Source organism: Lissotriton helveticus, chromosome 3_1 (genome assembly GCF_964261635.1).
Source record: "Lissotriton helveticus chromosome 3_1, aLisHel1.1, whole genome shotgun sequence".
Taxonomy (NCBI): domain Eukaryota; kingdom Metazoa; phylum Chordata; class Amphibia; order Caudata; family Salamandridae; genus Lissotriton; species Lissotriton helveticus.
In genome coordinates, this window is record NC_136061.1 from 1,452,216,093 (window position 1) to 1,452,240,154 (window position 24,062).

The window sequence follows — 24,062 nt, forward strand, 5'->3', positions numbered from 1 at the left end:
CACAGCAGAACTGCATGTCTGTCTAGTCGTGGTATGGAGTGGTCGAGCCAGTGTATTGTTGTTATGCCAGAGTCCAGACAGCAGTTCATGTAAAATTGCGGTTATGTGGGCTGCTGCACACAATTAGATATGCTTTGTCTGTCAGTGTCAAAGAGGTATGCTACATCAGGTTGGTTCACTCAGTGATGCTTGCCTTGACCGTCTGCATGGCCGTGGCCTGCTGTGTGCTAATTACTATCCTTGAAAAGGAGACTCAGAGTACGCACTTTAGAAATGATGCTTGTTGTATGTAATACTGTTGCCTCTGAAACTGAAAGTGTTATTTTTGCACTACACACCGTACCTTATATTTTTTCTCCGTGGCGTTTTAATATCCCTTCCTGTTTTCCATCGACAATTACAGACCGGCTTTCACCCTCTGCGATGGTAAAAACATTAACTCAGGTTTACCATTAGCAATCCGCAATTCCGCATCCGCCAGGCAGGCAGTGGACAGTGTCTCTGGTCACCAAGATTGATCAACGGAGCGTCAGATAGAATAGAGGAGTAACGCGAATAAGAGGAATGGGTGGATGCATGCAACTTCCCAAATTGAACAAGACAACTACAACATACAGTTACAGTATCCTCTTCACCTCTCCTTATCTTTTAAATAATGTTATTGTTGTGAACATCTATGAGTGTGACTCTGTGCGTTTGCTCACTGCTTCAAATTCATCCCTACAGCTATTTGATAAGTTTCTTTGATATTTTTAAAACTAATTTAATGTACTAATAAGTGTTTATTCTCTCTGAGGGCAGATAGGCAAGTGAAATTGCGTAATTACTGCAGCCCTGTACTGTCAAGTTGTTTATTCATAGTTAATAAGTTGTAGCAAATACTACTTTTCAGTAACCTAACCATCCATTTAGCAAACAACGTCATGCATGCAGTGTACTTCCTTTATGCCCCTTAAAAGATTTATGGATATCTTAGCATCATAACATTTATTTTTCTTCATTTGTTGTTTGTCCATGCTGTGTTTTTTTTCCTCTCTCCACAAAACTTTCCCAAAAACCCCCATCCCCATCCATTTTTCAAACCCTAACCCTCTTCCCCCGGGCTGTGTGGTTTTCATTGACGTGTGACTAAATGACAAACAATAATTCCACACACTTGCTGGGGAGGATAAGGTCAAAGCAACAGAAAATCAATCTCAAGGCTGGTGAAGGAATCCGAGGATATATTCTTATTCGGCTTGACACACACCCATGAGTATTTGAAAATCAAATCAGAATTTCATGTGCGCCATCAAGTGGATTGATCATCAACAACATCCTCCTCCTACACGTCATGAATGCTTAAGCTGCTGTGTCCTTCATACTATCTCTTGTAGTACCCATACTCCACGCAACTAGCAGTTATATTTTGAATACTTTAGCATTGCTTAGGCTACAATTTATGGCACTGTTCTTGTGTACTGTACTATCTATTGTACTGTTCTAATGCTCTGCTCAGGCCACTCAATGTTTCATTTCCTTTTTTTTCATATGCTGCTACTGCCAGTGTGTACCACTACTACTACCACCACAACGATGACATTTCATCCGTCCAGGATTCCATAGCCTACCTTAATCGCCATTTGCCATGCAGCCAACCCTGTGCCTAGCCCTATTCTCAAACACGAATCACAGGTAAGATAAGCATTGTGGGGGAGGAAGAATAATGGAGTAGAAGGAGAGGAGAGACTGATGGTAGTACTAGTAAAGTAGTAGGCCAATTGAATTCACTAACTCTGTCAGTGGCACTTTTGTACACATTTGGGCGATTAAACAATTTGAATCAACCGGCCAGTTAAGTTTCAGGAAAACAAACGTGCAGTTTACCCCCCCTGCCTCCCCCACAAAACAGTAAAAAAAACACGTATGCTGTGTTTAAGTTGAAATAAATAATTATTTGAGACCTAACAAAAATAAACTATCCCACAAGAAGACCCAACCCACCCCCTCCCTAATCCCAACGAATGTCCATGAAATCAAAGTCCCCAAAGTACAAAAACCCCAACGCCCAATTCCCACCCCCCCCAAAAGTCTTTAAAAAAGGGGCAAGGGACAGTCTCTCCTCTCCTTCCTCCGGTGGTGTCCTGTGGCCAGGTGATCACGCAGCTCTCTCCGGAGGTCCTTGAGCAGGGCTTTCTGCCTTGCCACCTCCTGCTCAAGGTTGGACACTCTGAGGGTCAAGCGGTACACACAACCCTTGCACCTGCAGGTACCGTGGATGACAACTTGCAAGCACAGTACATAACATTTGTGGCATGTATCTATCTAACCTCTCACTTTGTCGGCCTCTGCTCTAACATTAGTGGGTGTTTCAGGAATTCTACTAGCACTATATGGACTCACTACATTACACTCAGACACTACACCAGTCTTCTTCTTCTCTCTTGTTTGGCGAAATTGGTACCCAAACTTGTGGAAGCGGCATAATGCCAGCACAGTCAACTTGCACCCGAGAAAAACAGACGCAAGCCATAATGACACAGACTTTTGTTACTGTTACCAGTCCAGTACATGCAGGTGGTGAAGCTCTTACTTTTCTATTACGGGTTGCACTGGCCATACTCTGTTACAAGGGCTACTGCTCAATTAATGTAACTTTCACCCTAGCCTGCCCCTGACTACTACAAAAGGAAAATGAAGAAGATAATATGATCATCTATCCCTTCACAGGATATTTGCTTACATATGGGATGACTTTAGGTGCTTTTTTTTTGATTGACTGAACACCAATAGGACACACTTCAATGTCAATGACAGAGTTGTAAAAAAATTATTAAGAGAGGTAGTTAGTGGTCCCCGACTCCCCGTAATCGCCGGATATATGCTGTGCTTGCAAATTACTGTTACTAGTCATGGTAGTATTCTGAAAAATTACAACTTCTTTCCTCGGCTTTGCTACTCTGGCACGGAGGTGCGGTGTTACATGCTCTTCAAAGTAACATTCTTCATCCAGTGACCGTCTACTCTGTCTACATACACCTAAGCTATCTATGAGGAAGATACCATCCCGGCATCCATCCATTCAAAGTAAATGTCAATCATTCTTCATAATGTCTTAACTGGACAAACCTTACTTTTTCTCACCAAAAAACAACATTTTTATTTTATTTTGTGAACTGCCAGCATGCATCCGTGCTTGACTTGCATTTGAATTTGAACCAAAGGATATATTGCGCACACATACAGTTTCTGTTTCACCAACCCCGGCAGTCCTCTTTTCTTTCTCCTTCAACCCATCCTTGCTTCAGCCTTCAACCAGCCATGCATCAGATTCCCAGCCACCTCGGGCAGCATTCAAAAACACGTATCATTCTTTGCTAGTCATTAATTTTAACTCGCTCGTCCTTCCTTACACCCTTCTTTGGCTTTTTGTTCATCACATCCATCAAGTTCATCTCTGATCTGACTTGGCTTCTCGATAAAACTTTGCCAGCTGAGTTGAAGTCAAATTTTGAGGAGGCGATTGGTTACTGGTCAACTCCCGCCGCTAATGCTATTGCTAATGAGAAAGCAAGGGTGACTGTCTTCTACCTGGTTGACAAAAACATAGTTCTAAATTTGTAAGTCTTCTTAACAGTAAAGTTTACTTGTACTGTACAACATATAGACCCCTGAAGAGAGCCCACTCTGCAATCTCAATAAGTAAGGAATATAATAGCATACCACTGCCCGCCACTACCGTGGCATTCCCCACAGCAGTTCCTGCTGGCTGTGGCACCGCATTCGCCCCTGGAGTGACCACCTCCGTGCTGGCCCCGGCACTGGTGGTTGGCTGTGCCGATGGTGTTACGCCTAGAAAATACATTTAATATTTTTAGAAGCCATATACACCACTCCCTATTTTGTCTAGGAATAACATTTTTTTACTAGTACTACATAAACAAATTTAATAACTTGTGATTCTCTAGTCTATATTAAAAATGTCAATTTCTTCAGGGAAGGGTGTTTTTATTTATGCTTAGCCATAACATGTGATGTTACACTTTTTGACACAACTGATGAATGCTTTCTTTTTAACACACACCATTTTTCTCGGAAACAGACAGAAGCTTCCCTTCTACGAACAAAAGCAAGATCATCATCGTATGTTAGGCAGAGTCGTCAATGACTCATCCCCACCAAGACTTTAAGTTCCAACCAGGTGAGGGCTCTCCCGCAATTAATGTGTGAAATCAGCCACTTTTCAGTCGTTCACCGTTTGCTATATGACATTGATTTTAATAAATGTTTTTATATAATGCACAATTTTAATTTTTACAGAGTACACACAGAGCTAGTTGTTTTACTTTTAATAAAGCTTTAAAACTTACATAGACTCTGTGGTTTTTGTTCATGAGTGAGTGAGCGAAAGGGTTTGTAATTTGCAAGCATGAGTCTGTGACTCTGAGAGGTCGGGACTCTGACTCCATAGTCTTATGTTCTGGGTTGTATAATCATTGGGGATCATCGCTGCATTCGGGAGCTAAATAATGACTCTCTGACACACTAGCAGTAAGGAGATTGGGGGTTCAACTTCTGTTATGACTGAGCTATGTGGAAAGTCTAACTGCGCCTATTATAATTTATAACCAATGGCCTATTTATTGTCCATAGTTCTGTATGTGCAGAATAGTCCCTGAAACAGTAGTAGTAATCCTCCTATCCAATCAAAAAGTAAACTAGTATCTTATTCTTGGTGGCAATTGACATTTTATTGTTGGGAATTGTCAAAGCATAAACATTTAGAAGACTTCAATAGACATTATGGACAACCCAGACGACTGCACTCAGTGCCTAGAACTATTGCTGAATAGGAGTTTTGTTTAACAGTACACCTTTTGCCAACTGTGCAAGCTTAGCTAACTACACAGACAGACTAATAATAATCTAATAGTAGCACAGAGAGTCAAAGTAGAGGCAGGATAAGAATTTAGAAACAGTCTATAAGAAGATCAAAGACGATTTAGGAAAAAATAGAATTATGAGGAACATTTGGAATAAATAGGTGCTGTAAAAGATAGGGAAGTATAATTAATAATATTAACAGGAAAACTTACTGGGGCCAGCAGAGGAGCCCTCGGCGGACCTATCCTGGCCTTCCTGTTGTTCCTGCTCCGCCGGGGCCGCTACCTCCTCCTCTGTTCTCTTGCCCCAGGGGGAAGCTGATGTACAACATGACAGAAAGACACAAACATGGATGATTGTTGTCAACAAAATCAAACATTTCAAAAAAACAATAACAAATTATTTCAGGGAAATAGACAAGAATTGCTCTAAATGTATCTGATGTGGTCTACTAGGATATTAGTATTGCTGGATTCACGGACCGTCTACTTGGAAAGTTATGTAACTCACTAGACCAACTACAAAAAGGTTCTACTAGGACTGGCAGGCAGCACTCCGCAGCACGCGAATTGAGTCTCTAGTGTCTAGCATTACGCTCTTCTGTAGAGTACACTCATACATAATCACCCAGGCCAAATGAGCACAAAATTGAAAACAAATAAGCATAGTAGCACCGCCAGTGAGCAGGCGAGCACCTGCAATCACAGAAGCTTTTGAAACATAATTTACCTGCAATGTAATCTCTAATGTCTAGCATTACGCACTTCTGTAAAGTACACTCATACATAATCACCCAGGCCAAATGAGCACAAATTGAAAACAAGTAAGCATAGTTGCACCGCCAATGAGCAGACGAGCACATGCAATCACAGAAGCTTTTGAAACGTAATTTACCTGCAATGTAATTGGCTGCATTCTTGCTCTTCAGAAAAAACAAGTATTTGTAATATCATAATAACACAGAGCAGGAGAAAACCAAGTAGTGATTAAATAGCTACTACTACTCACCAAGCCCAGGGATCTCCACGCCAAGCAGGTCGAGCAGGTCGTGTTCCCGGTCCAGGATATCGGACCACCGGTGCATCGCCTGGTTGTAGGTGCGCCGGACCCCAGACTCCCGATACATTGCCCGGCACACCTTCCCCCACAGATGGCGACGCTCCCGGAGCCCGTACCCGGTACTGGGCCAGCCGCCTGCCGCAACGGTCTTGGGGAGGTGGCGCTGGACGAAGAAAACCAGGGCGGCCACCTCCACCGCGCTAAAGATCTCCCGGGCAGTTACTTCTTCCCCCCTTAAGCGCCTGCAAGGGAGCCGGCTACGGGGTGCAGGACCCTTCCCCTTAGACTTGCCGGCTCCCTGTGCCATGGTCCTGGGTGAAAGAAGAAAAGAATAGGGAAAAAGAGTAAATAAAAGAAAAGAGAGAGCTAAACAAAAAAAGTAGTTATTAAAGTAAAAAAAAAGTTGAAAAAACACAAAATATAGATGTAGAAAAATAGAGGGATAGATAATGAGTAAAAAAGATTAAAAAAAAGTTCAAACAAACAAAGGATTGCAAAAATTAAAGCAGGATAGAAAAAGCATGCCCAGAACCATAGCAATGAATGAAAAACAAGATGGCTGCGCCCATTGCGACCACGTGGGTAAGTTTGCGCGATATTTTCCCCGCGAGCATGCAAAAACAGACCCGATCACGTAATTGTGCCCCGCACGTAGGAAATGCCCAACGCGAGCATGCAAGTAGTGCCCAGAAACACGCAACGCTAACACTGTACGACCGCATGGATAACTTCGCGGTAGCTGCGCTGAAAAAAAACCTGCGAACCCGCAAAAAGAAAAAATCCGCAAATTCGCACAGATTTGTGAATTTTGTGGACCACGAGTACGTATTCGCACGAATCCGCGTACCGCGAATTCGCAAATTTCACCCATAATTAGTAAATAAGCTAAGGCTATGCTCTATGCAGAGAGGGAATGGCCGGGATGGACTCTTGCTAGACTGATACAGCAGACCTGGAGACTGACATAAATATCTGAGCTGACAGGACATGAAGAGTCGCGTATAACTGGTAATATGAAAATCTTCAGAGAGGTGCTCACTTACTACATGGAACTGACCACCTCCAGAGCCCCGGGACACCCACTGACATACAGTGACTATTTAGTTGAGGTTTCAATGGTCTGGATGGAAAAGGCACACCAGAAATTCCTGCCGGAGCAATTTTCAGTTGACAAAGTTATTGACGCCATCAATGCTGAGGACGGCACTAAGGCACTGGGGTTAGATGGGATTTCAGGATGCTTTTATAATAAATAAATAAAAAAATTTGCTCCATATCTTATAGATGTGTATCAAGAAGCAGTAGAGGCAGGTGTGCTCCCGCCCACGCCAAGAGAGGTGGTCGCAATCCTACTGCCAAAACCTGGTAAAGTTCTGCTGCATTGCGGTTCATATAAACTGCTGTCACTTTTAAATTTCGATAATAAGATTTTAGCTAAAATAGTGGCAACAAGGCTAGCCCACTGGTACCATGCAGACAGGAGTATTCCCTACTTCAGACTGGAGGCCGATTTGGTGCTACCGGCACTCCTCAATACCATGCTTACATTAGGGTTCATGTGGGATGTACGGGACATTCAAACACTTTCTACAACTAGTTTGGCATTGCACAAACTGTCAAAGATAACTGGTGCACGCATATTGTACTCAATCCTGCCCGCAGGAAATAGCTGGGTTCTCATTCTGCAAGAGGCGCTTGTCAAGCAAACAATAGCTAAGTTCCACTTGGTGACATTCGGAGATCTATTCCCTGAGGGCCACATCTTCTCACGCATAGAGGACCTCCGCTTTCGTGTGGCAAGAGTCATCCTGCAAAGATTGCAAAGAGCTCTTCATCCTGCAAAGATTGCAAAGTGCTCAGCTATCCCTTACAACGCCCTGAGTTTCCGCTTTTGACGGGCGTCATCAAAACAGGGGACGGTATGCAACTTGTGGCCTGAATGTATAGGGCTGCGGTGGCCTTGCTGCCATCTTGGGGCACTGGGGCTCGAGCTGCCTGGGAGAGGGACCTTTGGCATCCAATTACAGATGTACAATGGGGTAGGTACTGTACATAAATAATTTGGGTCTCCCCCAACCATCGTCATAAGTTGCTATACTTTAAATTTCTATGGAGGGCCGTAAAAGACACCCAGGGCATTACATAAGATAGACCCATCCCAATCTCATTCCTGCCTGAGATGCTTCTCCCCAGATGCGGACTTCACACACATCACGTGGACATGCGCTAAAAGGATAGGATACTGGACACTTCTAATTAAATGGAGAGGGGAGTAGGAAATGTCTGATCCTTCAGTTTCCTTATTTTAATGCAAAAAATCAAGTGGGGAAGGATCACTTGTCCTGCATGAACCTGGGTATGCAGGAGATCTCACGAAGGTGTCTCCAATAAAAAACCCTCATGCACGTGTTGGGTAGCGTGGTCTGCGGTATATCTTGGTTCTCCGCTCTTCATACACGTGTGTGCATAATCATAGGGTTAGTTTCGGTATGCAGCCTCCACCAGGAGGATCTTACCCTTGGTTAAAAACAGTAGTGACCCAGTGATGTGGACAATGTGCAGAAAAAATATTAAAAATCACCTGGATAGCCAGAAAATGAATTTTATTAGATCTGGGTTCGGGTGAATCCCGTGAGGGAATGCTCGAAATCTGTGCGTTCTGTTGAAAAGTATTAGGTTTACAGGACGCACGGGCATTAGTAAAAATTAAAAATGGCCGACATGTTTCAGCCCTCTCTGCCGGGATTCGGACTTAGGGGCTTTCTTCAGGACCAATAGTGATAGGTGAAAGTGATACTGGTTTACTAAATTTTAGCAAGCAAGTGTTTAGAAAAGGGAAATTCTCAACCTGTTTCTTTTCTTCAAGGTCGCGATGTACCTGTTAACCAAATGTGATATATACATACAAACAAAGGGAAAATAGGGTAAGGGAGACACATAACGTAGTGAAATCACTACTTGACAACGCAAGTTGATGCAACTTAAAATGGCAATACTTCATAACCCCCAGTAAATGGCAGTGTCAACTCTCTCTTTCTCCAACAAACGTGTACCATGCAAAAAGAGGGTTTTGTAGTGATGGTGTGTCCTACAGTCATGCACGGCAAGGTGGAGCTTAAATATCTCCTTTCAATCTCCTAACCACTTTTTTAGAAAAGAAGTCATCAGGCTCTTTAAAATATGTACTGTGGTGAAGTCTGATGCAATAACATTATAATTTGTGTGCAATATCCAGTTAATCATTTTTCATGACATTCCCATTTTAGAAAACATCAAAATTAGCTCATATCGTGCGCGCTTTGGAAGGGTCTAGAAACGCCCATGCCGTTCTGCTATTCGCGCTAGAATGCATACCTGAAGTGTAAGTCAATTACACCTCCTTCGGGTGTGACAAGGGCTTCGAGGGGGCTAGATGAAGAGGAATGTATGAATATTAACAAGGTGGGGTATATAATACTTGGGGTTGTGTTGCTGAATTGGGTAGAGGTCGGGTACCTAATGCTCCACTCCTCGCGCCTCGCATAACGCTGCAGCTGCCTCTTGTGACCCGGAAGTAGCAGAGCTCCTCTTCCGGGTCGCATTTAAAGTCCCGAGTCCAATGTAATAGAAAAGGGACTAACTGTCTGCTGTTGTGAAGAATATCGAGATGTGCGATAAAGTAATTATAATTTAAAGCACAACTTCAAATCGGGGAATTGAGAACGGGAGTTATTTTTAATTAGGATATTGGTATGAGCTATTTTTATTAAGGTCATCAAAACTGTATAAAGCGATTGTTGCGAGGATTTTGTTACTCGGCAGATTAAGTCTCTTATTTTGACTCTAGGACTTACAATTATATCTCGCGTTTTTCGGAGACAGTCAAAGGGACTGAATCACTGGGTGGACTGGGTGAAAAGGTTAGTTATCATATGGTAGTCACAGAAAAGTAGAAACGATGTATGGGTAACTGTACAGTTGAATATTAAAATATTAAAAGGACCAAAATTGGTGCTTTTTAGAAAAGCACAGCTTTACATTGGTCTGTGAGAAAAGTATATGGTCATATTGATACCTCTATGAGTGAGTGATTAAAGTATGTACCAAGACGTCTTTTGTTGGCAAGTTTACAGTTCTTATCTCAGCACACTCAGCCAAGAGATATTATCATTCAGACCTCTCGTGTCTGTCCCCAATCGATGTATCCAACGTTGTTCCTTTTCATAAAGGATCCTTTCTGCATTACTGTCCTTTGTCTCTAACGTTTCAAGAATGACCCAGTTGAGTTCATCCACTGTGTGGTTCTTTTCTAAGTAATGACTGGCCATCTTGGTTGTACTCTTTTTACATTTTACGTTGCTCCGGTGTTCCCCAATCCTTTGTTTAACTTTCCTACACGTCATACCGATGTAGTTGAGGAGACAAGGGCAGGTTATCATATACACTACATGACTGGTGTTACAGTTAGTGTGTCTCCGTATCCTCCATTTGAAATTGGGAAGTAATTGTAGTTCTTTTGTTGGTTGAGTCAAACTGCAAACTGAGCATGAACCGCACGGGTAATGTCCAATGATCGGGGGATTCCCCCATAGATTTGTTATTTCTTGTTGTTTAACGGGAGGTGGTCTTGTATGTACCAAGATATCTTTTAAATTTCGGCTCCGTCTGTTGGCAAATCTTGGTTTGGGCCAAGAAAGAGTGCCGGATGTGAGAATCCTCCAGTTTTTATTGATGATCTTCTTGACTTTGTCAGTTACTGCGCTATAGGTGGTGACACATGTAGTTAGGCTCTCTGGTTCTGTTTTTGTTGTTGTCTCTAGCAGGCCTTCTCTGTTTTGGTTATGCGCTCGTTTCTTGCACTTATTTACCACTCGCCTTGGGTAATCTCGGTCTTTTCGTTTTTTACAAAGGTCTTCTGCTTGGGCCCGGTATTCAATGTTCTTGCTACAGTTCCGCCTTAGTCTAAGGAACTGGCTGTAGGGGAGATTTTCCCTCAAAGGACGGGGATGAAAACTCTTAAAGGATAGGAGACTGTTCTTTGCTGTTTTTTTGAAAAAGGTGCGCGTTTGTAGATATCCGTCTTCTGCATAAATCGTGATATCAAGAAAGTCTAGGCTCCTCTTGTCTGCATTATACGTGAATATTAGGCAGTTGTCTTTTGTGTTTATCCAAGTGTGGAAATCCTTGAGTTCTTTTGCGTTCCCTTGCCAAATTAGCAGGATGTCGTCGATATACCGCTTCCAGAGCAGTATATGACGAATGTAAGGGTTGGTTTCTGTGTGAATATGTGTCCCTCCAAAGGTGCTCACATATAATCCAGCCACGCTCGGGGCAAATGTACTGCCCATCGAGGTTCCCTGGCGTTGCAAGTACAGGGTCTCCTTATATTGGAAGTGATTCTCCGTGAGGGTGAGACGGCAACATTCCAAGACAAAGTGCCTGGGGGTTTTGTGTGGCCTGTCTGTGTCGAAAAAGATTTTCTCTAGCATATCAAGGGTCTCTTGTTGGGGTAGGCTCGTGTAGAGACTCTCTACATCGAGTCCTGCCAGCATCATGGAGTCAGGTGAATATGCGACATCCTTAAGTAGATTCAAAAGGTCTCTAGTGTCTTTTAGGTAGGTTGGTGTTTTCTGTACCATTGGTTTTAAGTAGTGGTCCGCAAACTGTGAGAGGGGCTGTAAGACCGATCCGATGCCTGAGACGATTGGTCTTCCAGGGGGTGGTATTCGGGCTTTATGTATTTTCGGCCACGAGTAAAAATAAGGAATTTTTGGATTCTTTGTTACCAGAAAATCAGCTTCTTTTTTAGATAGCCAGTTGTGGGCTTCTGCTTCCTCAATCATCATCCTTATAATGGTTTGTAACCTTTTGGTAGGATCTGTGGCAAGTTTTTTGTAAAACTTCTCATCTGACAATAGGTCAAGGCACTGTTGGTCGTAGCCGGCTGCAGACAGTATGACTACACCTCCCCCTTTATCAGCTGGCTTGATTATGATTTGTCCATCATTTCTCAATTCATCCAGTGCTGTCTGTTCTGCTCTTGTTACATTGTGAAAGGGTCTTCGTTGGTTCAATGCTAATTCGTCTACCTCTCTCATAATTGCTTGCTCAAAAGTGGCAATTTCAATTGGAATCTGAGAGTTCAGTGGACAGAAGGTGGACTTATTCCTCAAAGATGTGTCACCGTCTGGGTTGTATTTTGGTTGATCCTTGAAAAAGGCTTTCAACTTCAGTGTACGGCAAAATTCTGCCAATTCACATTTCGTTTTGAAGATATCGGTTTTTGGGGTCGGGACGAATCCTAGGCCTTTGTTGAGGATGTCTTCTTGTTCTCTTGTCAAGACCTTGTCAGTCAAGTTCACGATGAGGGAGCAGTGTTGGCTTTTGTTACACTCCTCGTTTGGACCTGACGTGTTTGGTCGGACCAGGTTACTCCTCGCTTCCTTCCTCGTTGTTGAGGTTGGCCCCTCCCTAAAAAAGGAACCCTGGGTTGGAAATTCTGTCCTTGTTGATGGGGCCCTTGTTGATTCATTGGAGGGGGGCCTGGGAAGAAAGGGTTCATCCAGCTTTGGTATTGAGGATTGAAGGGTTGGAATGGTATCCCTTGGTGATCCACCTGGAAAAAAGGTGGACGCCATATGTTCCGGCCTCTTCGGTTGCTTCTTCTGTTTTGTGGTCTACCCCTATTGTAGTTGGGGAATTCGTCACCACTTTGATCCGACCCATCAACTGAGGATCCACTAGTTGACCCATAGTTTGATGCATTATCATTAAATTTGTGATCCTTATTACTATAAGGGTGTGCACGTTCCAGAGAGAACCTTTTCAGCTCTTTTGCCAGCTTTTGTAGCTTTGTCTGGGTAAGGTACTCCTGGGTATCTTCCATCTCTTTATTTATTTCTTCAAGTCTTTTTTTGTAAATGGTTACATTTACTGTGTTATTAAGTTTAGTTTCTAAAATTTGGATTTTTACAGTGAGTTCATCTGTTAGTCTCATTGCAGTTTTTATAATTAGGACTAGATAGTCCCTTGTGCACTTCCAGGATATAGCCGACCAGTCTTTTCTGAATGCCAGGTCTTTCAAAAAAATTCGAGGGGCATTTGTGACCCAGAGGCCTCTGGGAGCCGCGTTGACCCTCAAATATTCTGTCATAATGATGCCGTGAACAGCAGTTCTCACTTGTTCTTTTTTTATCTCAGTCAATTCATCCCATTCTGTGGTGATCGCTAGAATCTGAGTGAGGTCACTGTCCAAAAAACAAGGGGGTCTTGCTAGTATTGCATCGATTTCTTCAGTTGTATAACTTAATCCGAAGTTTTCGGCCATGGTTGGTTCGTACCAAGGCAGGGGACTCAATCCGAGAAGAATGTCAAGAGAGTCCGGATGTGTTTGTTCTCCCACAGCTGTGCGCTGCTTAGAATCTACTAATCAAATGGGGGGGGGGGGGAGTAGGAAATGTCTGATCCTTCAGTTTCCTTATTTTAATGCAAAAAATCAAGTGGGGAAGGATCACTTGTCCTGCATGAACCAGGGTATGCAGGAGATCTTACGAAGGTGTCTCCAATAAAAAACCCTCATGCACGTGTTGGGTAGCGTGGTAAGCGGTATATCTTGGTTCTCCGCTCTTCATACACGTGTGTGCATAATCATAGGGTTAGTTTCGGTATGCAGCCTCCACCAGGAGGATCTTACCCTTGGTTAAAAACAGTAGTGACCCAGTGATGTGGACAATGTGCAGAAAAAATATTAAAAATCACCCGGATAGCCAGAAAATGAATTTTATTAGATCTGGGTTCGGGTGAATCCCGTGAGGGAATGCTCGAAATCTGTGCGTTCTGTTGAAAAGTATTAGGTTTTCAGGATGCACGGGCATTAGTAAAAATTAAAAATGGCCGACATTTTTCAGCCCTCTCTGCCAGGATTCGGACTTAGGGGCTTTCTTCAGGACCAATAGTGGTAGGTGAAAGTGATACTGGTTTACTAAATTTTAGCAAGCAAGTGTTTAGAAAAGGGAAATTCTCAACCTGTTTCTTTTCTTCAAGGTCGCGATGTACCTGTAAACCAAATGTGATATATACATACAAACAAAGGGAAAATAGGGTAAGGGAGACACATAACGTAGTGAAATCACTACTTGACAACGCAAGTTGATGCAACTCAAAATGGCAATACTTCATAACCCCCAGTAAATGGCAGTGTCAACTCTCTCTTTCTCCAAAAAACGTGTACCATGCAAAAAGAGGGTTTTGTAGTGATGGTGTGTCCTACAGTCATGCACGGCAAGGTGGAGCTTAAATATCTCCTTTCAATCTCTTAACCACTTTTTTAGAAAAGAAGTCATCAGGCTCTTTATAAAATATGTACTGTGGTAAAGTCTCATGCAATAACATTATAATTTGTGTGCAATATCCAGTTAATCATTTTTCGTGACATTCCCATTTTAGAAAACGTCAAAATTAGCTCATATCGTGCGCGCTTTGGAAGGGTCTAGAAACGCCCATGCCGTTCTGCTATTCGCGCTAGAATGCATACCTGAAGTGTAAGTCAATTACACCTCCTTCGGGTGTGACAAGGGCTTCGAGGGGGCTAGATGAAGAGGAACGTATGAATATTAACAAGGTGGGGTATATAATACTTGCGGTTGTGTTGCTGAATTGGGTAGAGGTCGGGTACCTAATGCTCCACTCCTCACGCCTCGCATAACGCTGCAGCTGCCTTTTGTGACCCGGAAGTAGCAGAGCTCCTCTTCCGGGTCGCATTTAAAGTCCCGAGTCCAATGTAATAGAAAAGGTCTACCTTGCCGTGCATGACTGTAGGACACACCATCACTACAAAACCCTCTTTTTGCATGGTACACGTTTGTTGGAGAAAGAGAGAGTTGACACTGCCATTTACTGGGGGTTATGAAGTATTGCCATTTTAAGTTGCATCAACTTGCGTTGTCAAGTAGTGATTTCACTAAGTTATGTGTCTCCCTTACCCTATTTTCCCTTTGTTTGTATGTATATATCACATTTGGTTTACAGGTACATCGCGATCTTGAAGAAAAGAAACAGGTTGAGAATTTCCCTTTTCTAAACACTTGCTTGCTAAAATTTAGTAAACCAGTATCACTTTCACCTACCACTATTGGTCCTGAAGAAAGCCCCTAAGTCCGAATCCCGGCAAAGAGGGCTGAAACATGTCGGCCATTTTTAATTTTTACTAATGCCCGTGCGTCCTGAAAACCTAATACTTTTCAACAGAACGCACAGATTTCGAGCATTCCCTCACGGGATTCACCCGAACCCAGATCTAATAAAATTCATTTTCTGGCTATCCGGGTGATTTTTAATATTTTTTCTGCACATTTTCCACATCACTGGGTCACTACTGTTTTTAACCAAGGGTAAGATCCTCCTGGTGGAGGCTGCATACCGAAACTAACCCTATGATTATGCACACACGTGTAGGAAGAGCGGAGAACCAAGATATACAGCTTACCTCGCTACCCAACACGTGCATGAGGGTTTTTTATTGGAGACACCTTCGTGAGATCTACTGCATACCTTGGTTCATGCAGGACAAGTGATCCTTCCCCACTTGATTTTCTGCTTTAGGATACTGGACATCATTATTTGGGCAATTTTCCCGAATGATAGAAATGGTGCTTACACCCACACCTTTTATGGCGTTGCTTGGGTACACTCAAAACCTCCCCAAATCCAAACGGGGATTCATCACCATTGCACTGCTTATTGCCAAATGAGAAGTGGCTATTAAGTGGGGTAGTACACGCACTCCCACAGTTCGCACTTGGCTGTGCAACATGACATAGTGCAACACTAATAGTGGCACTTATGCACACTTACAACCACCTACTGCTAGTCCCCTTGACATATGCCAACCATTTCATTCCTATCTACGGGAGTCACAGGACGATGATCAAGAAGATCATCAAACGGCACTGGCAGATTCTCAACACAGGGACACTGAATCTTGAAATACCCAGATTTGCATTTAGGAGGGCCAGGAACATTAAGGACATCCTAGTCCAGACCAGATCCAAAAGAGTAACTACAACTAAACAGACAACGTTGTGGCAATTACCACCAGTGCAGGGACACTACCCATGTGGGACATGCAATGCATGCCCCTTTACGTCCATACACAAGACAATACAACTCACGAACACCTTCACATGGGATATACGGGGGCACACCAATTGTAATACATCTCACTGTATATATCTATTGCGGTGCCCCTGTGGACTACAATATGTGGGCATGACCACCGGCCCCATTAAGACCCGCATCTCAGAACACACAAGCAACTTTCGTTGCAAAAAGATTAACACTAAAATGTGCAGACACTTCGTGGAACAGAATCATACAGCTGACTCGTTATCATGGCTAGTACTGGAAGCTACTACCGATAAATCCAAACAACACCTATTCCTGAAGGAACAGAGGTGGGTACACCGACTAGCAACAGATAGCCGAGGGCTTAATGAGGACATTCCATGGAGCACACTATGAGGGCTGTGTACAATATCACCCTGGGGTCCCTTCATCATAAGGATTGTTACCCTCATCATCATCATAGTACACTATGGCAACCCACTAAGGGGTCTTTCTATACACAGATGTATGGATAAACAGATGGCAAACTAAACAAAAAAAAAAAACTTTACTGCCATTTCGCCCCTCGCCCCTCGCCTCCCTGCCTACATTTGACTTAAGCTTTGAATTATCGCTGGAGCCCCACTATCTAATTTTGAATAAAGTAAGACACATGCGGTAGTCTGTCCCATACGAATAATTACTGGGTACTTCACTGCCCAGACAGACTTGGTTCAGATAATACTCATACCCCGGCTCCACTCTGCAATGGCCGCTCCACCCGCATATGTTGTCATGTGACCTTCGGATTCCCAGATGGGAACACTGCCACGCCCCCCCCAATTCCCTTTATCTTAATGTCCGCCTTACCGGTTCTTCACTATCCGGGCTCGGCGGTGAGGGGTGGGCTACACGGTATGGACACGGGCGATTGAAGTTAGTGCCACTGCATGTTGTTTACCGAGTAATGTGCTCCGCGCGCCCCTGGGCTCACTACACTTCACTATTTGCCAAAGCAATACCGGCGCACACCAATGCGCCTTGATTGAACTGTGCTCGGCGGACAACAAGCCCTGCGCATCCCTGGGGCTCACTTAATTTTTCACTCTTCAATTTGCCGAATTATTACCGGCGCATACCAACACGCCGTAGCTAGAACTTACTCTCCCTCAATATCTGAATCTTAATGTTGTTTAGCGGGGAATGTGCTCTGCGCGCCCCTGGGCTTACTATACTTTACAACTTGCTTAACGAGTACCGGCGCCCACCAACAAGCCTTGAATGAATTCTCCTTTGTGGGTTACAAGCTCTGCGCGTTATTGGGCTCCCTCAACTTTTCAGTTTGCCTAATAATCATTACCGGCGCATACTAACGCGCCACAGCTAGAACTACTGTTCTTTGTATATCTCTACCGGTACTTTGAACTAGCCCTTTGAGGCTCTGACCTGGAGGGGCGTTAACTGCCACACCTCCGACATGATCGGGAGACCGGCAATCTCACCCGGTGAAGCGCTGCGATGACTCGTCGTTTGAAAATGTTACAGATTAACCTAACACCGATTGTATACTGATACTCGAGCCCTTATCTATGAGCTAGGTTACACTCGTGCTCATAAATGGCACCGACTTAACACACCTAACATGTTCTGTCAGACTATTTGAATATCTGATGCTGTATATGACCCCTGGGTTGAGGCGGTGAGGTGGTTTCAGTTCTTACAATACTCAGTCACTTATGTTACTGTCTGTGTCGAGGGTGGATGTAACCCTTGTCAGGAAACACATTTTGAGTTTGCCAACACCTCTCTACCTCTCCCCAGCCTAAGCTACATTGGCTTCAACCCTGATGTCTGTCCCGCTGGGCACTGTTGACACGTATAAACTCTGACTGTGAGGTGAGTCTAAATCACACTTTGACCTCGCTGGCTGGTCTAGAAGTTTGCCATGTACGAATGATGCTGCGCACTATTGGTTTTAATACATTGATCCTAATTGTCCTCTAGATATTCATGCAATGAATATCCACTTTTGGTCTTATTCACATACTAGCTGCACATTCACTAGTATGTCACCTGGTCACTATATACTCACGGTCACTTTGAGTAATGCATTTTGTCACTTACCTGTAGTAACGGCCTCTTTTGTCTCCCATTCCGGGCAGGAGCGGTTGTTCAACAGGTAGTACAATGTCTGTGCTTTTGGTAAACTGACACTTATATAGATCATGTTTTGTAGACAGTAGTACTGTGTCTCTTTAGGTCCTGACGAATCGCATGCCAATGAGCGTTTAGCGAGAAACATGTTGACCTTATCTTTCACATCTTAGTACTGTTCCGTATGTGGAAACTTAAGTTCCAGCTAGAACAGATTATTCTTGTTTTTAACTGAGGCTAAGGACCACCTGAATAAAGTTGTTTTCCGGTACCTTTCGCTTCATTTTACCTTCACCTACACCGTCTACACTTCACTGGCCCCATACCCCCACTTCACCCATAGGCTGTTGGATTAAAAGATCTCCGCCAAAGAGCCCCTCTTTGAGGTGTTGCCCGTTGGGAATTGTACCACCTACCCAACGAGGAACATTGCCTATAATGAAGCATGACACCCGCAAGGGTGTGTGAGGCCTATATATCCAACAAAATGGATACCCCGAGGTAGTTCTCCATTGAGCACTTCCTTCCCCCTCCCCCTTGCACCCTAGTGACCGTTTAACTTTCTGGGAACAGCCTAGTCTCCTCTTGTCTTGTCACATTATCTAGGGCTTTGACTTAGGCTGGACCTTCCGCTCATCTTTTGAGTGGGACACTGTCTGTTTACTTGCTTACTTGTGTGGAGCCCTGGCTTGTCCAACTGCGGGGTGGAGAAGAAACACAGATACTCGCCGCACCCGCTCTGCGGGTGCCGCTTCGAGCCACAGCCAATAGGAGAATTACCCCAACAGGATGGAGGTGCCGAGGGCATAGCGGGGTCAACAAACAGCTTGACTGAGCGGAGAGTGAGGCCGGCAGGGACTCCATTTCCCAGGAGTCGCTGCTCGAACTGACCGCCAACACCTGGTCGCCCTCTCCCTGACAGCCCCGCCCCCAGGACGCCTGTCGGATTAAATATCCCCGTTTTCTCCTTCACTGCGGGACACTGTCTGTTTACTTGCTTACTTGTGTGGAGCCCTGGCTTGTCCAACTGCGGGGTGGAGAAGAAACGCAGCAACTCGCCGCACTCGTTCGGCGGGTGCCGCTTCGAGCCACAGCCAAGAGGAGCATTACCCCAACAGGACGGAGGTGCCGAGGGCATAGCGGGGTCAACAAACAGCTTGATGGAGCGGAGAGTGAGGCCGGCAGGGACTCCATTTCCCAGGAGTCGCTGCTCGAACTGACCGCCAACACCTGGTCGCCCTCTCCCTGACAGCTCCGCCCCAAGGACGCCCCACGCTCTACAAAGAGCGAGCGCGCGGGCTAAGCCCGAGCAAAGGGCGGGCCATCTGTGGCCATCAGGGGCCAGAAGAGGCCGGGCTGGGCCACCCCCATAACAACTTTGGCTGACATTTTCTAGCGTTCTTGGGAAGTAAGGCGTGTGATATTTACAAGATCAAGTTCAGTTCTTACATTAGTGATTATATTTGCGGCCGGCCCTCTTTAAAAATTGTACATTTGTTGGCAGTTTATATGTTATGGCTAAATATACTTCAAAAGTTTGCTCCGGGGGTGGGGAGATGGGGACTTTGGATGCGTTTTTAAAAAGGGCAGAATCTGCTGTGGCCAAGGAAATTGAAATTGTTGAAAGAAGGCTATCCTTGGACCCACCATGCCAGATTCATCTACCAGTGGCAACTACTGAGTTGTCTATCAGCACTGCTGTTCTCCAGGTTCCCCTGAGTGGTCCGCAGGTAGTAAATGGTTCAGTTCAGAATGTAAGTTTGTCCATTTCTTTGGACTCCAATTCATCCCCTATACCTAGCCTACCGCCCTCTCCCCCAGCTACCCGCACTAGGCAGCTACGGGTTACCTCAGCCACTAGTACTAAAGCCCTATTAGGAAAAAGAAAGGCAACTAATGCCCCCAAAGGTAGTCGGCAACAAGCCAAGCAACCTAGGAATAAAAAATCTGCATCTGGTCTGAGTGGGCTGGGTGGGCTAGAGGGAAATGTAACAAAGCAACCTATTGAACTAAGGGCACTAGGAGTTACGGAGCCTGTTGATAAATCTGCAGAAACTATTGTGGGGGAAAATTTTGTCCGAATTCATGAGGCTAATGGACGATCGATTGAGATTATTTATCTCACCACTTATGGAAAAATTAGAACAAATAGCTGGTAGATTACATATAATTGAAAAACACATTGCCCACCAAAAAGTGTCTATGACTGGCCCCATACTCCCAGTGGTGAACTCTATGAGCACTCTCACAAGCGTAGTTGCAGACTTGGTGGACTCTATGGTGATTCCAGTACCTGAAATTGCTCCTCTTAATGTATCACACATAGCCGTTGGAGCAGGAAGTACTCAGGGAGTGAAGTCAGGGCCGAAGGGCCCTGTGGGGAGAATTAGTCCTCCAGTACAGGCTTCTTCCCGTGAAGCATCGTTGCACCTCCCCTCGGAAGCCTGCCCGTACTCGATAATCTTGGCCAATGTCCCAAAGACTCAGGATGGCAGGGAGGAACACTGGACGGCACTTAAAAACAAGGCGCTTCACTTCCTAAGTGTTAAAACTGTGTTAGGGGAACACTTGTTTGACAACTTTAAAATGGTGTGAAGGGTACCTTGGGTGGGGTACTCCAAAAAGACCATGAAGGGTGATTGTGTCGTAGTGAATTTTGGGTGTCTCATTCTGGTCGACCATATTTTGAAGCAGGCTAGATCAGCTAGGATACATCACGATTATGTTAATGTGCTCCCACTGTTTTTTTTTTATCCATCGCCAAACACTGGGGTCCCTAGGGAAAGAGGTTTTATCTCCCAGTCAGTCTATCCCACTAATCCTGTTGCACTCAGCAACAGATATGAAGTTTTAAGCTCACTAGATACTAACGATTGACTTGGCAAAGGGGAACTCCGGGAACAGGGAACAGCCAGACCAGTGGTTGATCGTAGAGTGCGCTCACTCACTGAATCTGGCTTACAGGGTGTGGTCCCCCCAACGGCACTAAATAGTGAGACATCCGTTATGGATAGAGCTCATAACATTCCCCAAGAAGAAGAAGTATTATCGGTTGGGGAGAACGTGCTGGTGGAATGTATTATTACCCCTGAGAGATCTAGTGGGGATGGGGACAAGGTGGCAGGGGGAGTAGTACACCTCTCTGAGCAATCTATAGTGTCCACTGTAACTTCATTGGTCTCATGGAATGTCGCAGGTCTTAAGAATAAGGTAACCTCACCTGATTGGCTCACCTTTCTCGATGAGAGTGACTTAGTCCTCCTCCAGGAAACTTGGCTGCATGCTCCGGAGTTTAGACCAGGGTATCTTAGTTTTAGTGTTCCGGCGATCCCGAGCCGCCGAGGGAGAGCGAAAGGGGGACTCCTAATGTGGGTCAGGCAAGATAGCAGATATAGAGTGACACAATTAGACTCCAAAAGCAGTGATATACTGGCTATCTATCTCTACGGGCTGGATTGTGGCGACCTTTTTGTTTTTAACGTTAACTCAAGGGGAATGCAGGGGGGGAAATCTTCTAAAACAGTATATGAATTGGAAACCCTCCTTGAGTCCTATTTTAATAGAGGCAACATTATAGTTGGAGGAGATTTTAATTGTTGCTTCAAGCCGCTAGATGGGAATGATGTAGACCTCACCCTGGAAGAGGATGGCACCTGGAATATCCCTCAGTTAACTATTCCTCCGATTAAAAAATGGACGGAGGCTGCCTTACAGCTGAAAGTCCTTTGTTTTAGCAAAGGGTGACGAGCAACTAATGGCAGAACCGCTTCCGATAGTAACGGGGCTTCTACCTTTAACAATGGTCAAAGTAAAAGCTGCATTGACTATATTCTCACTAATAAAGAGAATTGGTCTAACGTAAAGGACATGGTGGTTATTGACAGGGTCGAAAGCGACCATGACCCTCTCATTCTCACTTTCTTACTATGGAAGTCCGAAGAAGTGGTAAATTCCCCTGATAGGGTTGAAATCGCTTTAGAAAACGATGCCAGACGAATTAGGTGGGCTAATTGTTCCAAGAGTGAGGCTGCGATTGCAGCTATGAGGGAGCTGACCATCCAGGCCACGGATAAATTACAAAAATGCCTAACATACGAGGGGGAAGCGGCAGACTTAATTTCGATTCACACAGACTTTTTTAATAAACTTAAGGTTTTCTTTATTAAAAAGGGACCTTTTAAGCAAACTAGGCCTGTTAAAAAGGAAAATCAGTGGTACGGTAAATCATGCAGGATAGCGTACAAAGCCCTTGCTCTGGTAATAAAAACCAAAGATAGAGTTAGAATTAGATGTGCTCGTGCCCTTTATAAGAAAGCGCAAAATGACGCCAAACGCGCTTGGGACGAAGAGTACTGGAGTGAACTGTACTGTGCAAGTAGGGAACGTTCGATGTGTACCTTTTGGGACATGGTTAAATGGGGCAGGGGGATCCAACGGGGTGAACCTATAAATTATGTTTCGCCTGATCTCTGGGTGACCCACTATGCCACTCAGTTTGCATCCCAAGAGTCGATAGTGGAACCTAGAGATGCCCTGGTGATTCCCAACTTGGGTTCAGTCCCTTTACACTTTGGAGAAATAGAGGTGAGAAAGGTACTGAACTCCATCCCCAAGGGCAGAGCACCGGGATTAGACTCTATTCCTGCTGATCTCTTTATGCACGATAAAGAGCTTTGGGTACCATATATCAAAGATTTAGCTAACGGTATCGCCAACTACCTGGAAGGGTGCTGAGATCATACCGATCTTTAAAAAGGGGGAGCGCTTGGATCTGGGTAACTACAGGCCTATTAGTCTGATGGACTGTATCCAGAAGGTGATCGCAAAGCTTGTTCTACAAAGAATCCTAGGCTGGATTGAGGAGGAAGAAGTTCTTTCTCCTCTCCAGGCTGGATTCCGTAGTCATACAAGCACTATAGATCAAGTTTTTAGATTTGTTTTAATTTACTGGCGGGTGGTTGTCCTTGGGGGTGGAATGTTATTCGCGGCTTTCGTCGACCTTAAGTCGGCGTTCGATTTGGTGCCGCGAGATAAAATGTGGTCGGCTTTTGAAGAACAGGCCATGCCAGGAAACATGTTGTCCTTTCTTAAAAAGCTTCATGAGGACAACTTTGCCCAAATCAGATGGAATCAGCAAGGTAATGTGACTGATAAATTTCCAATCGCGAGGGGTGTCTGCCAAGGGTGCGTTCTGGCCCGACACTTTTTTCTTTATACATCAACAGGGTGATCAGCTACTACGCGAACTTTCCAACAGATGCTCCTAAGCTGGACGGTAAGCTGATCCCCCTGTTGATGTTTGCTGACGATACCCTCCTGATCTCTAAAACACAGCAGGGCCTACAAAAGGCCATAAATGTGTTTGAGGTCTTTTGTAAGGATCATGGACTTGTAGTGAATGTTAGTAAAACAAAGTTTATGGTCCTACATAGGTCAAGACAGGTTAGAGGGAACGTGAAAATGAACGGGGTCAGACTTGATCAAACTCGGGTGTTTTCATACTTGGGAATTACCCTTGCCTCTAAGTTAGAATGGAAACCGCATCTTGCCCATCTGGAAACTAAGCATGCCCAATTAACAGGCACCTTAACTAAAGAAGTATTCCTCTGCCATACCAGACCCATTCTGCCTGTTTTGAAAATATATGAAGCAAAAATAGCCTCAGCTATATTGTATGGGGCAGACCTGTGGGGTTTCAGCAGTATTGTACATCTTACAAGGGCCCAAAACAAGTTCTTTCGCGTGATTACAGGTTTACCGGTATCAACCCCGTTGATTCCCCTCTTCTACGACCTGGGCTCCCAGCGTTTCGAGGATAAGGCCCGCTACAGACCGGTGGCATACTGGAGGAGATTGTGGGTAACTCCTGAACTCTCTCAGTATGCCGGGGCCTTTCTTGATGTCAT